Source organism: Podarcis pityusensis, assembly GCF_964106645.2.
Source record: "Podarcis pityusensis genome assembly, chromosome: W".
In the NCBI taxonomy this organism is placed as follows: domain Eukaryota; kingdom Metazoa; phylum Chordata; class Lepidosauria; order Squamata; family Lacertidae; genus Podarcis; species Podarcis pityusensis.
In genome coordinates, this window is record NC_138045.1 from 29,426,321 (window position 1) to 29,438,661 (window position 12,341).

General features: G+C 46.8%; 3 long non-coding RNA genes across 3 annotated transcripts in view; 2 read left to right on the forward strand and 1 right to left on the reverse strand.

Annotated features, from left to right (window-relative positions):
- LOC308467840 overlaps positions 1–12,341 on the forward strand; it is a 788,853-nt gene that overhangs the window by 738,983 nt on the left and 37,529 nt on the right. The gene's annotated exons all lie outside the window — the stretch shown is intronic.
- The window catches only part of LOC308467825, a 411,166-nt gene that overhangs the window by 117,653 nt on the left and 281,172 nt on the right, over positions 1–12,341 (reverse strand). The gene's annotated exons all lie outside the window — the stretch shown is intronic.
- On the forward strand, positions 1,820–3,080 carry LOC308467589. Its single transcript, XR_013981240.1, has 3 exons — positions 1,820–1,914; positions 2,849–2,896; positions 3,051–3,080. It is a non-coding gene; the product is annotated as an uncharacterized lncRNA (long non-coding RNA).

Genomic DNA, 12,341 nt, shown 5'->3' on the forward strand with positions numbered 1-12,341 from the left:
AAGACATTCCATCATCACCCTGGTACGTCCTGTTCACCTTGAGTTCACACCATATCAATCTGTACTTACCCCTCCTTGTACATTCCTTTTTCGTACCACTCTGGTACGGGCAGTCCGAAACCATGCCTGTGTAAACTCCGCGTTCCTTTTCCCAACCTTTAACCTGTCTATGATTAATGTCTTATATGCAATAATTAATGTCTTATATGCAACCCTTGCTTTGTACTTATGTTAACCAATCAGCAACAAGCACACTTGGCAAACACAGTAATATTCAATAAAAGGGAGTCTCCGAGGCTTGCTTGAGAGACGCCTCCCGCATGACACCTACCTCCTCGTCTGTCGTTCATTTTCAACCCAACACGGGCTCTCCACAAAGTCCCAGTAAGAACTCATGCATCTGCATTTTAGACCATTTGGAGTTTCTGGAGCAGTCTCAAGGGTAGCCCTGCACCCCCCCCCTCTCTCTCTATCGGATTATACCCTGCCCTCCGCGGCTCAGAGCAAGTTAAAGTAGTTTAGTCTGCAGGTGACTGCTGCATGGATCACCATGGCTAGGTTGGAAAGGGACAGGTATGGTACCAATCGGCTAACCTGACATAGATTTAAAAAATGCCAGTTTGGCTACATTTGTGACCAATGCCTCCATAGAGACATCCAGGATCACACCGGGACTCCTGATGGCAGCTACAGGTGACTATTGCACCCCATGAAAAGCTCAGAGCTGGCAAACCGAACTGAAATTATTCCAGCCCAGCCATTGGACCCCCATCTTTAATGGATAGAGATTCAGCCTACTCCGTTTCCTCCATCCCAGCACACCCACCTAAAAATTGGCCAATATATCCAGGGTAGCATCTGGCCAGGGCCACGAAGCAGAAGATCCATAAAGTTTGTGGTCAGATCTGTGGTTATGTACAAGATATTTGAATAAAGGGTGAATTTGGGGTTCCCCAATGAAAAAAGCATGAGGATCCATGAGGATCCGTGCTTCAAAACCACGTTTTTGGGCCATGGAGTTGCCAGGAAGCCGTGGATCTGAGTTTTCTGTGGTGCAGGCTGTGCCCATGGACATGATGTGTGATTTGACAGTGAGTTTGGGTTGGCCCGATGCAAAAAGCATGAGGATCCATGAGGATCCGTGCTTCAAAACCACGTTTTTGGGCCACGGTGTCGCCAGGAAGCCATGGATCCGTCATTTTTGTGGTGCATGCTGTGCCCATGGCCGTGATATTTGATCTGATGGTGACTTTGGGCTGATCTAGTGCAAAAATCATGAGGATCCATGTTTTTTAACCATGTTTTTGCGCCCCTGCGGCCCCACGAAATAGTGGATGCATGATTTTTTTTATGCTGCCTACAGAGTAAGACATGGTCTACAGTATCATGGTGGTTTTATTTAATTTGAATGAAAAAATCATATGAATTCATTAGGATCCATTTAAAATCAGCTGGATCCGCCTTTTACCCTTTTCCGGAAAGGTTCAGCAGGCAGGCAGGCAGGCGGGAGATCAACAGTCAGAGCAGCGGACGGTGGCTTTTTGTAGGACGGGCAGGCCTGGAAATGTCTGGCATCCAAGCAGGTTGAAGTTCAACAGGCTGAGCGGTAGGTGGTTTTTTTTGAAGGGCATGAAGGAATGGAAATGTCCAGTAGGCAGGCGGATGTTCAACAGGTGGAACATCTGACAGGGGCTTTTTATAGGGTGTGCAGGCAGGCGGGAGTTCAACAGGCTCCTCTCCTCGATCTCTCCGCAGAACCCCATGACGGGCCTGCTGCCAGCCAGTGCTGACCACCCGGACGCCTGAGTCCGCTACAATATCTACAGCGTCCTGACAGTTTGGGTGCTGGGATTGGCTTACCTCAAGAATGCTGACCACGACGAGGACAAGGACAAGGCGTATGAGCTGGAGCAGGTAGCTAGGATGGAGTTGGAAAATAAAATAAAATAAAATAAAATAGGAAGGGAACAGAAAGGAATAAATTAAGAGAAAAGGGAAAAAGGAAAGGAAGGAAATTAAGATAAAAGAAATTAAAAGAAATGTAAAGAAAAGAGAAAATGAAATAATAGGGAAAGGAAAGAAATTAAATGAAATGAAACAAAGAAAGGAAAAAATAAAATAAAATAAAAAATAATAAGAAAAGAGAAATTAAAAGAAAAGAGAAAAATGAAATAATATAATAAAATCCAATAAGATAGAACACCATAAAATGGAACATAATAATTAAGTAAAATAGAAGAGAAGAGAAGAGAAGAGAAGATAAAATAATAAAATAAAATAAAATAAAATAAAATAAAATAAAATAAAATAAAATAAAATAAAAACTTAAATTAGGAAGAGAGAAATGGAAAGAAAATAAAAAAATAAAAAATACAATAAGATAGAACACAATAATAAAGTGAAAATGAAAATTAAATAAAAGAAAAATAATATTTTCCAAGGTGCCGAGCATATCGTCAGGCTGCTGCCCCTCTGCCCGCATGGCAGAACTCGCACCCGTGACCCAAAAACCCATCCCGCAAAAGAGACGCGACTGGCTTTTCCCTTCCCACCCTGGGGTGGGGAAGAACCCTTCTTGGGAATCCTCCTTTGGGTCCTCCTTGCTGGCAATGCATTTCCCGACCTCACGCTGCAACCCGAGAGCCGTGGCGCATCTTGGCCAGAGCAGGTGTGACGCTGGGTTGGGGGGTGAGATCGAAACCCTATTCCCAGGCCAAATGCCTGAAATGTGGAGTCAAAAAACTCAGTGGAGGAAATGAGATCCGGACAAAAAACTCCATTGGCTTTGGGGTTGTCCGTCCTGAGTTCAAGTTCTGAGTTTCCGGCAGCGTTTTTCTTCCCCCTGCAGAGCGTGGTCAAGCTGATGCGAGGCCTGCTGCAGTGCATGATGAGACAGGTAGGGGGTCAGGCTGGATGACCGCTGGGGTGTACCTTCCCTCCATTCATTGCTATTCTATGGACCCCAAAAGGGAGGTTTTTCCAACATTTCCCGGAGCCGAGATTTGGTGTCAGGCTAGATGTCCGCTGGGAGATCCCTTTTTTTCCTCCAGGTGGACAAAGTGGAGACCTTTAAATACACCAGAGCCCCCGCAACGCTGTGCACGCCAAATCCCCTGGGTCGGGGACAACCGGTGGGGTCACTTGGAACCCATGATCAGAATAACTCCTACTAATAACGGTAATAATAGCCCCTAATGAAAACGGTCACCCCTAATAACCCCTAAGAATAATAACCCCTTAAGAACAACAAACCCCTAAGGACAACCCCTAAGAAGAATAACCGCTAATAAAATTTATAAACCCTTAATCCAAACCCAGGATCATAATAACCCCTAATAATAGCGATAATAACAGTCCCTAATAAAAGTGATAACCCCTAAGAATAATAACCCCACAGAATAAGAAACCCCGAAGAATCACACCTAAGAAGAAGAACCCCTAATAAAAATAATAAACGCTTGATCCGAACCCATGATCGTAATAAGTCCCTAATAATACTTTGGCCACCTCATGAGAAGAGAAGACTCCCTGGAAAAGACCCTGATGTTGGGAAAGATGGAGGGCACAAGGAGAAGGGGACGACAGAGGACGAGATGGTTGGACAGTGTCATCGAAGCTACCAGCATGAGTTTGACCAAACTGCAGGAGGCAGTGGAAGACAGGAGTGCCTGGGGTGCTCTGGTCCATGGGGTCACGAAGAGGCGGACACGACTAAACGACTAAACAACAACAACAACAATAGCAATAATAATAATCCCTAATAAAAACAATCACCCCTAATAACCCACAATAATAATAACCTCTATGTGTAACAAACAATTTAAGAAGAATGACCCCTAATAATAATAAAATATAAATAATAATAAATGATAGGAACCCATGATAGTAATAACCCCTAATAATAGCAACTCAAGGAAGAATAACCCCTAATAAAAAATAAATAAGAAAAATGATAGGAACCCATGATCATCTGAAGCAGATTGATTTATTGCTCAGATAAGCCTGGCGTCCGGCCCGCTTCGGCTGCACAGCTCTTGCCAGCCAGGCCTCTGCATTCCAAAGTCCACATTCCGATGCTCTGAGCAAAGCAGAGATCAGCAGCGGTAAGAGAAAGCTTCAAAAAACTCCAGTGCATTCTTCAGTGTGCTTAAATAAAGTCCACTCAGGATATTAGCAGCTAAAAGCAGTTTTATTTACAGCAGACTATCCATTATCTATCACAGCGAACAGCATCGTGAAAACACGTCCTCTCTCCTCAAAAGCGAAAGTAGAGAGAACAAAGGCTTGAGGCTCTTGGAAATGACGCAGAAGTTTTCCCCTCCCAACAGTAGGCTCTGAGCTGTTTAACCCTGTAAGCTCAGGTTCTCCTCACACCCCCTCTCGCCCTGCGCTACTGTGGGGAAAGTATGTACAGAACTTACCCCCAACTCCAAACCACCACAAAACTCCGCATGACTCTGGAAGCTTAAAGGTTTGGTAAATCCATTGGCCAAGTTACTGTGACTGGCACAGTACTTCAGCCGTATCAAACCTGACTGAACACTCTGACACACATTTTGGAAACGTATGTCCAGATGCTTGGTTCTGGCCTTAAATTGTGCAGATTCAGCCAATTTCAAACAGGGTTGATTGTCTTCCCAAACCGTGATGGGCAAGCTACAATCCCCATAGATCTCTTGCACCAAGCATCTATAGAACTCTAGTTCCCGGCACAAATCTGACAGTGCACTGAATTCAGCCTCAGTAGAAGACAGCGCAATGAGACTTTGCTTCCGGGACTTCCACCCAACTAGTGACTTCCCAAACTTTACCACCAACCCAGACACAGACTTGCGGTCCTGCGAATTCGCCCAGTCACTGTCCGCATAGCATGTGAGCTTCGCCTCACCTTCAGCTGGCAGCTTAAGACAAAAGTCTTTGGTATGCTGCAGGTAGCGCAGTACCCGCTTGATACCGTGCCAAGCACTCACACTGGGCTTTGACGCTTCCCTACTTAGCAGGTTGGTAGCAAAGGCAATGTCTGGTCTGCTCCATTGGGACAGATACAACAGACTACCTAGAGCTGACTGAAAGAGCTCAGCATTCTCGAACTCAGCACTTTCTGCTTGCTGGCTATCTTTCACGAAGTTCGTCTCCATGGGTGTCCGAACTCCTGCACAATCGGACATTCTGAACTTCTCAAGCAACTGCTCAATCCTGCCTTTCTGACTGAGCAAGAAGCTATCATCCTCAGCTCTCGCTATCTGGACGCCCAGGTAGATCTTTACTGCACCCAGGTTCTTGAGCTGAAACCGTTTCCCAAGCTCTTTGGCAAACTTCTGCACCTGTTTGTCTGCCTTTCCAACATGGATGATGTCATCAACGTAAAATAACACCAGTTCCTGTGAGTCTCCTGATCCTCTAAGGAACAGGCAACTGTCAGCAAGACTCTTCCTGAAACCTAGCTTCTCCAAAGCTTCATTCAGGCACAAGTTCCAATTCCTGGCCGACTGCTTCAGGCCGTAAATTGACTTGTGAAGTTTCCACACAGTACCTTGCTCATTGCCCTCAAACCCTGGAGGAGGAAGCATGTACAGATCCTCCTGGAGGTCTGAGTTCAAGTAAGCAACATCCACATCAAAGTGATGCACCAGCAAACCTCTTTGTGCAGCAATGGCCAAGACCAAGCGTAGAGATTCACTCCTAGAGGTGGGAGCATAAACTTCCGTATAATGCAACCCCCTGCGCTGCGTGAATCCTCTCGCCACTAATCTGGCCTTATACTGCGGTTCTCCTGTCGCTGTGGGCTTAAGACGGTAAACCCAGTGGCTACCCACGGCCTGTTTGCCCACCGGCAACTTCGTGAGGGAGAACATACCTAGTGACTCCATTGCGTTCATCTCCTTCTGCATCGCCTCATGCCATTTCCTGGCTTCTTCCTGAGGCAGTTTCTGAACATCCTCAAAACTCTTGGGTTCACACTGTGCCATTCCGACCCACACATTAGTGACGGCAAACCTTTCAGGAGGTTTCCCCTTGGTCGTCCGAGTTGAACGGCGCAGCACTACTTCAGGAACCCCCTCTGACCCACTCGGGCCAGCCAGAACGTCCTTGGCATCAGAGAGCTCCCCCTCTGACTTACTGCGCCTTCTGGACTTCTCAGCCGAACCTGTGGGGGAAGATGGAGCACTGCGTTGCTCGATCTTCACAGCCTTGGGAGAAGTTCTCCCCTCTGCCTGCACTGGGTCTGGACTCTGAGCCTCAGTAGCAGGTTCAACCTCTTCCTCTCCTTCAGCAGAGTCTAGCAGACTCTCTGACAGGATGTCAGGGTTCCCATGTATCCTTGCCCAGCCACTCTGCTCACAGAATTCAGCACTGTTGCTGAGCAGAATCCTGGACTGATTCCCTGACGGATAAGCAAACCTCCACCCCTTGGTCCCTGGCTCATACCCACAAAAAATCATCTTTTGGGACTTGGGTTCACCTTTCTTGCGTTTGGCCTTTGGTATGAGGACCCAAGCCTCACAGCCAAAAACGCGGAAGTAGTGCACTTTCGGTTTCTTTCCATGCAGCAAGAAGTACGGTGTGTCACCTACGACTGAATTGAACGACCTGTTCAGAATAAAGTTGGCCGTTCGCCAAGCCTCCCCCCAAAAACGCTGTGGGAGCCCGGCATCAAACAAAAGCACTGCGGACATCTCCCCTAGAGTCCTGTTTCTGCGTTCCGCGATCCCATTTTGTTGGGGACTGTGTGGAGAAGTCAACCTGTGTTGAATCCCCTTTTTGCGGAAGAAACTTTGCAGTGCAGACCCGGTGAACTCCCCACCGCGATTGCTCTGAAAGTTTTGCACCCGTGTGGAAAACTGCAGTTCCACAGCCGCAATCCAGTCTTTGATTAGCGGCGCAGCTTCATTTTTGTGTCGGAGCGTGAAGGTCCAGGAGTTCCGCGTATGGTCATCAATCAGAACCAGCGCAAATTTGGCTCCGCCCATACTGCTCACAGACATCGGACCAGACAAATCTGCATGAATTAACTGAAAAGCCCTAGTGGTCACCCTCTCAGAGCTTGGGTATGTGCACGTTTTCACCTTTGCGGACTTGCATGCTCTGCAATCTAGAAACTTAGCACATGATTTCATTTTGCACCCTTGCGTACACTCTGGGATCTTCTTCACTGACCCCCAGGACACGTGTGCCATGCGTCAGTGCCATAAGTGAGCACACGCATCATGAACTGGAACATTGGCACACTGTGCTTGAGCCTCCTCCGTGTCATCTGGACCTGCAAAAGAAGCATCTATCACAAACAACCTGTCTTTACATTCAACACTGACTAGGTGCTGTCCATTCTTAGAAATAGAACACTTATTGTTCTCAAAACACACTCTGTAGTTCTCAGCAAGAAGTGCACTGACAGACAGCAACGCGCAGGACAGTCCTGGAAGAACCAAAGCCTGGATTGAATCCTGTAAGAAAGAACAAAACAGTGAGCCAGTCTGCATGAGTGGGTGTCGAGTCCCATCTGCTAAACAGACAGTCTTCCCAGAAGTTACAGAGGTGCAGTTCTCCAGGAATCCACTAGATGGCACTAGATGATGGGAAGCGCCTGAGTCTATGACAAAAGCCAGCACAGCATCCTGTTGACAACTCTTGACTGCAGCCATAGAGGCTGCCAAATGTTTATGTTCAGTGTCTTTGCCAGCTGCCTTCGGCTTGCCTTTCCCATGCTTTGAAGAAGAGCCCTTTATCTGGTTGCTACAGGAGATGGCCTTCGGCTGTTCCTGTGCCTCCACTGGACATTCTCTCACCAGATGGGAGGGGGAGCCACAGCGATAACAGCAGCGACGCGTAGCAACAGCTCTCACAGCTCCCTCTCCAGCCATTCCTTTGTTCCCAGCACCCCCACCTTTGGGTGCACAGCCTGGGCCTGCACGCTCCCCAGCACTCTGGTTGTAGGCCTCAACATCACACGGCCCCTCGGAGACAAAGCAGCTACTCCCAGCTGTAACTTCAGGAACATGGCCAGCAGCCCCCTCTGGGCTCTCGGCTTCTTGCCTGCTCTCGGCTTTCTCCCGGCCCTGGGCTCCTGCTGAGCTCTCACACAGACTCCTCAGCACCTGCCAGGCGGCCTGAGCCGACTCAACACCCTCCAGGTGGGGCAACAGCATAGCGTCCACGCTTGCTCTCAACATGCAGAGCTCTCTTTGCATTCTCTGCTCTCTATCTTCCAGCAAAACAGCCTCCAGGTCTGCTCCGCCATCTTCAGCAGCAACTGGCATGGGTGGGGCCGGCTCCTTCTGGGCTATATTCCAGAGCCCTGTGGCCAAAAACCACCCCCTTACTCTTCTAACCCAGATATCCCTGGACTGGGTTGTGAGCTTTTCAAACGGGACATCATAAAAGTCCTGGAGCTCAGCCATCTCCTCCCCCAGTGCTCCCATTGGGGCTTTGAAGTACTCACGCGTACCAGCCAGCTTCAAAGGAGAGGCCTCCAGTGGCTCTTTGCAGCACACAGCATTGCAGCCAGTCTCCCTGCTTTTCTCCGAGGCAAAGCCTCAAAGCAGGTCTTTTTCCTTCCGACAGCAAAACAGCAGCTTCTCAGTTTTCTCAGCCTTTTTAAGCACACAGCACTTCAAAGCAGGCTTCCTCTAATTGCAGTAACTGTCTCCCATAACCTCTGAAGCAGATTGATTTATTGCTCAGATAAGCCTGGCATCCGGGCCGCTTCGGCTGCACAGCTCTTGCCAGCCAGGCCTCTGCATTCCAAAGTCCACATTCCAATACTCTGAGCAAAGCAGAGATCAGCAGCGGTAAGAGAAAGACTGCAAAAACTCCAGTGCCTGCTTCAGTGTGCTTAAATAAAGTCCACTCAGGATATTAGCAGCTAAAAGCAGTTTTATTTACAGCAGACTATCCATTATCTATCACAGCGAACAGCATCGTGAAAACACGTCCTCTCTCCTCAAAAGCGAAAGTAGAGAGAACAAAGGCTTGAGGCTCTTGGAAATGACGCAGAAGTTCCCCCCTCCCAACAGTACATTCTGAGCTGTTTAACCCTGTAAGCTCAGGTTCTCCTCACAGATAATAATAACCCCTAATAATAGCAATAATAATAACCCCTAATAAAAATGGTCACCCCAATAAGGATAACAAACCCCTAAGAATAACAAACACCCCTCAGAAGAACCCCTAATAGAAATAATATGCCCTTAATCCAAAACCAGGATTGTAATAGCCGCTAATAATAGCAATAATAATACAAACGGTAGCCCCTAATCGCCCCTAATAATAATAATAACCCAATTTTTTTGTGGGGCAGGATTTTGGGATCTGGGAACGCGGCGACAAGAGCAACCGGAGCATCACAGAGCTCAATGCCAGCTCGGTCAGTATGGCCAAGGTGAGGGGCATGGGGCGAGGCGGGATCAGGTGCTCACCCATGGGGGCTCTTTCTCCCTCTGCAGGTGGCCCTCAAGGTCTTGGACGAGCTGGACCTCTTCAGGGCCAACGGAAGCCCCCAATCGGTGATCCACGTGTTGTTGGACGAGGTGCAGCACTGTCTGGTATGGACCCGGGTTTGGGAGGGATCCAGATACCGAAATACTTGAATTTCTGAAAATTTTGAAAATTCTCAAAATTTTCTAAATTCCCAAAATTTTCTAAATTCCCAAAATTCAAATCTGAAGGGTTCCAGGTAGCCTCCTCCTCAGGATGTATGTTTTGAACGCAGAGCTTGGAGGGGCACCCGTCATGGATGCCCGAGACTTTGTAAATTGAAATTGAATCAAAATGGAATAAAAATTTAAAGATTTAAATTTTAAAATTCAAACGGGACATTGACAGTTTAAAATCTAAAATTATTAAATAGACATCATAACATAAAAAATTAAAATTTAAAACTAACATGGAAACTTTGAAATTGAAAATTAACTTGAATTTGTTTAAATTAACATTAAAAATTAAAGAATTAAAACTCATTTTCACAGTTTAAAATTAGCATTGAAATTTGATGGCCCTCAGGGTCCCTTCCAGCTCTCTGGTTGCGTCCTGCTTTCCTGGTCTCCCTTTACTTGAAGGGGTGGACTGGATGACCCTTCTAGGATGGCGCTCTATGATTCCTCCACCTCTCCCCACAGCCCATCCTCCATTCGATGCTGCTGAGGGTGTCGGCTTCCAAGGAGAATGAAGCAAGCCTCCTGTCCATCATCTCGTACGCTGAGGACGCTGAGGTGGTGGAGAAAGCAAAGCAGGATATCATTGACAAGCTGCAGGCAAAATTTTTCAAAAAAATATTCAATTTCTTGGGGGAATAAAAGAAAATTCAAAGAATTTTCTGGGGGGGAAATATTTTTTTCTGGTGGTTTTTTTGGAAAAGATTCAATTTTTCGGAACGGCCAAAATCATTTGGAAATAATTCGAAGGATTTTCCAAAACCATTCAAAGGAGATGGAATTTCTCCCCCAAAAAATCAAAGAATTTTTCAGGAAATAAATTCGGGGGAAATTAGATTTTTTTTCCAGGGGAAAATGTGATTTTTTTGAAGAACAAAACAAAGAAAGCAAAGAATTCTTTAATTTTTTCTTTAAAAATCAATCTTTTCCTCATTTCTTTTTTAAAAATCAAATTGGACAAATCAGTAAAAATGACTTGTAAAGCAGTTTCCCCTTCCTCTCCTCCAAAGGGTCGCTACGTGTCAGGGAACTGGGGGCTGAGAAGGGGAAAACGCTGGGGAAATACAGAGAGCAGCCTCCGATAATGAGCAGCTGCACCTCGTCAGAGAGGGAGGATGACGAAGGGTTGTCAGGAAGCAATGAATCAGGGAGGGGGGAGCAACTTCCGGGGCTTCGCTCTTTACATAAAGGAGGAAGGAAAAGGGGAGGTTTCAGGAAGTGGTTATGCTGGAGAAAACGAAGGGAGGGGCCAGTCTCAGCAACTGAGACCGAATGAGGAGGACATGCTTTTTGAGAGCTCCGGATTGTAAATAGAATAATGGACTCAATAATTATTGTAAAGCTGGCTGGAGTCCCGAGCTGTTATCTCTTCTAGCACCCACCACTCACCCTTGACACTACAGTTGTTGCCAGTTTCTCCACGATGGCTACTGGACTCCCAAAGTGTTGAGTTTTATTTTATTTTGTTTGTTTTTTAATTTTTAATTTATTTATTAATTTGTGTTTTTTTTATTTGTTCGTTTCATTTTTATATTTATTTATTTATTTATTTATTTATTTATTTATTTTAACTTATGTTTTTTCCTTATTTTTTCGGGACCCCCAACGCCTCTACTACAAACCCTCCGAGCTTAAGCTTTTTGAGAGTATCGAGTGCGAGTGGCTGCTCTTTTGGACCTACCTGCTGATTGATGGCATCTTTCACGGCGACGCCGAGCAGGTCAGGGGGAGGGCCTCTGATGACCCGGTTGGATTTGGGGTTCGAGTTCTGATTCCCTGCTTCACGCCTGTCCGTCCAAAGGTCCGGGAGTACCAGGAAGCCCTGGAAGGCGTCCTCGTCAAGGGGAAGGACGGGATCCGATTGATCCCAGAACTCTACAGCGTCCCATTGGACAAGGTGAGCGGTTTTATTGGGGGGGGTCCGCTATCCGGGTTCCCATTTCTTGAACCCGCAACCTTCTCCCCCCACAGGTCGACAAGGAGTGCTGAAACCCTCACACGGTGGACCATAACCAATAATTGGTTTCGGGCCCAGAAGTACGGCAGAAGAACAGAATGCAGATTGTCTTCTCTGCATGTCAAGAAGATTGATTAGGGTTATGTGCTCAAGCCCCGGGAAGCCTGCCAGTCCCTAATTAATTGGCAATAAGGGTGGACTTTGAACTTCAAGCCAAAGCGCTGGTCGGCTGCGGCCGGAGAATGCAAAGGCCTCATTTGAAACGCAGACATGGCTAATCCAAAGGTACAGGAGGCTCTTCAATTTGCGATGGGAATTCCAAAGCTCTCAAAAGGGAATTATCAGAACTGGGTGCAGTATGCAGAAGCTCTGCTAAGAAAAGAGGGTCTGTTTAATGTGATAACAGATGCCACCCCCCCCAGCTCCAGTTACCGAAGCATGGGAGGCTAAGGATTCCAAAGCAAGGTGAATCTGACACTTATCGTGTCTCCTGAAGAGTTATGTCTTTTGCGTGACAAGGCCTCAGCCAAAGAAATGTAGGACAGTCTCCAACAGTCACATTTAAGAACAGAGGCGGGTGCTTCTTTGTTCTTTTATGCCAAGTTGCATGATATGGCACTTGTTGAAGGAGCAGATGTACGTGCTCACCTCATGGAAATGCAGAAACTTAGGCATGAGTTGCAACAGCGTGGAATCACCTTTCCAGAGGCTGTGTATTCCTTCATGATTCTACA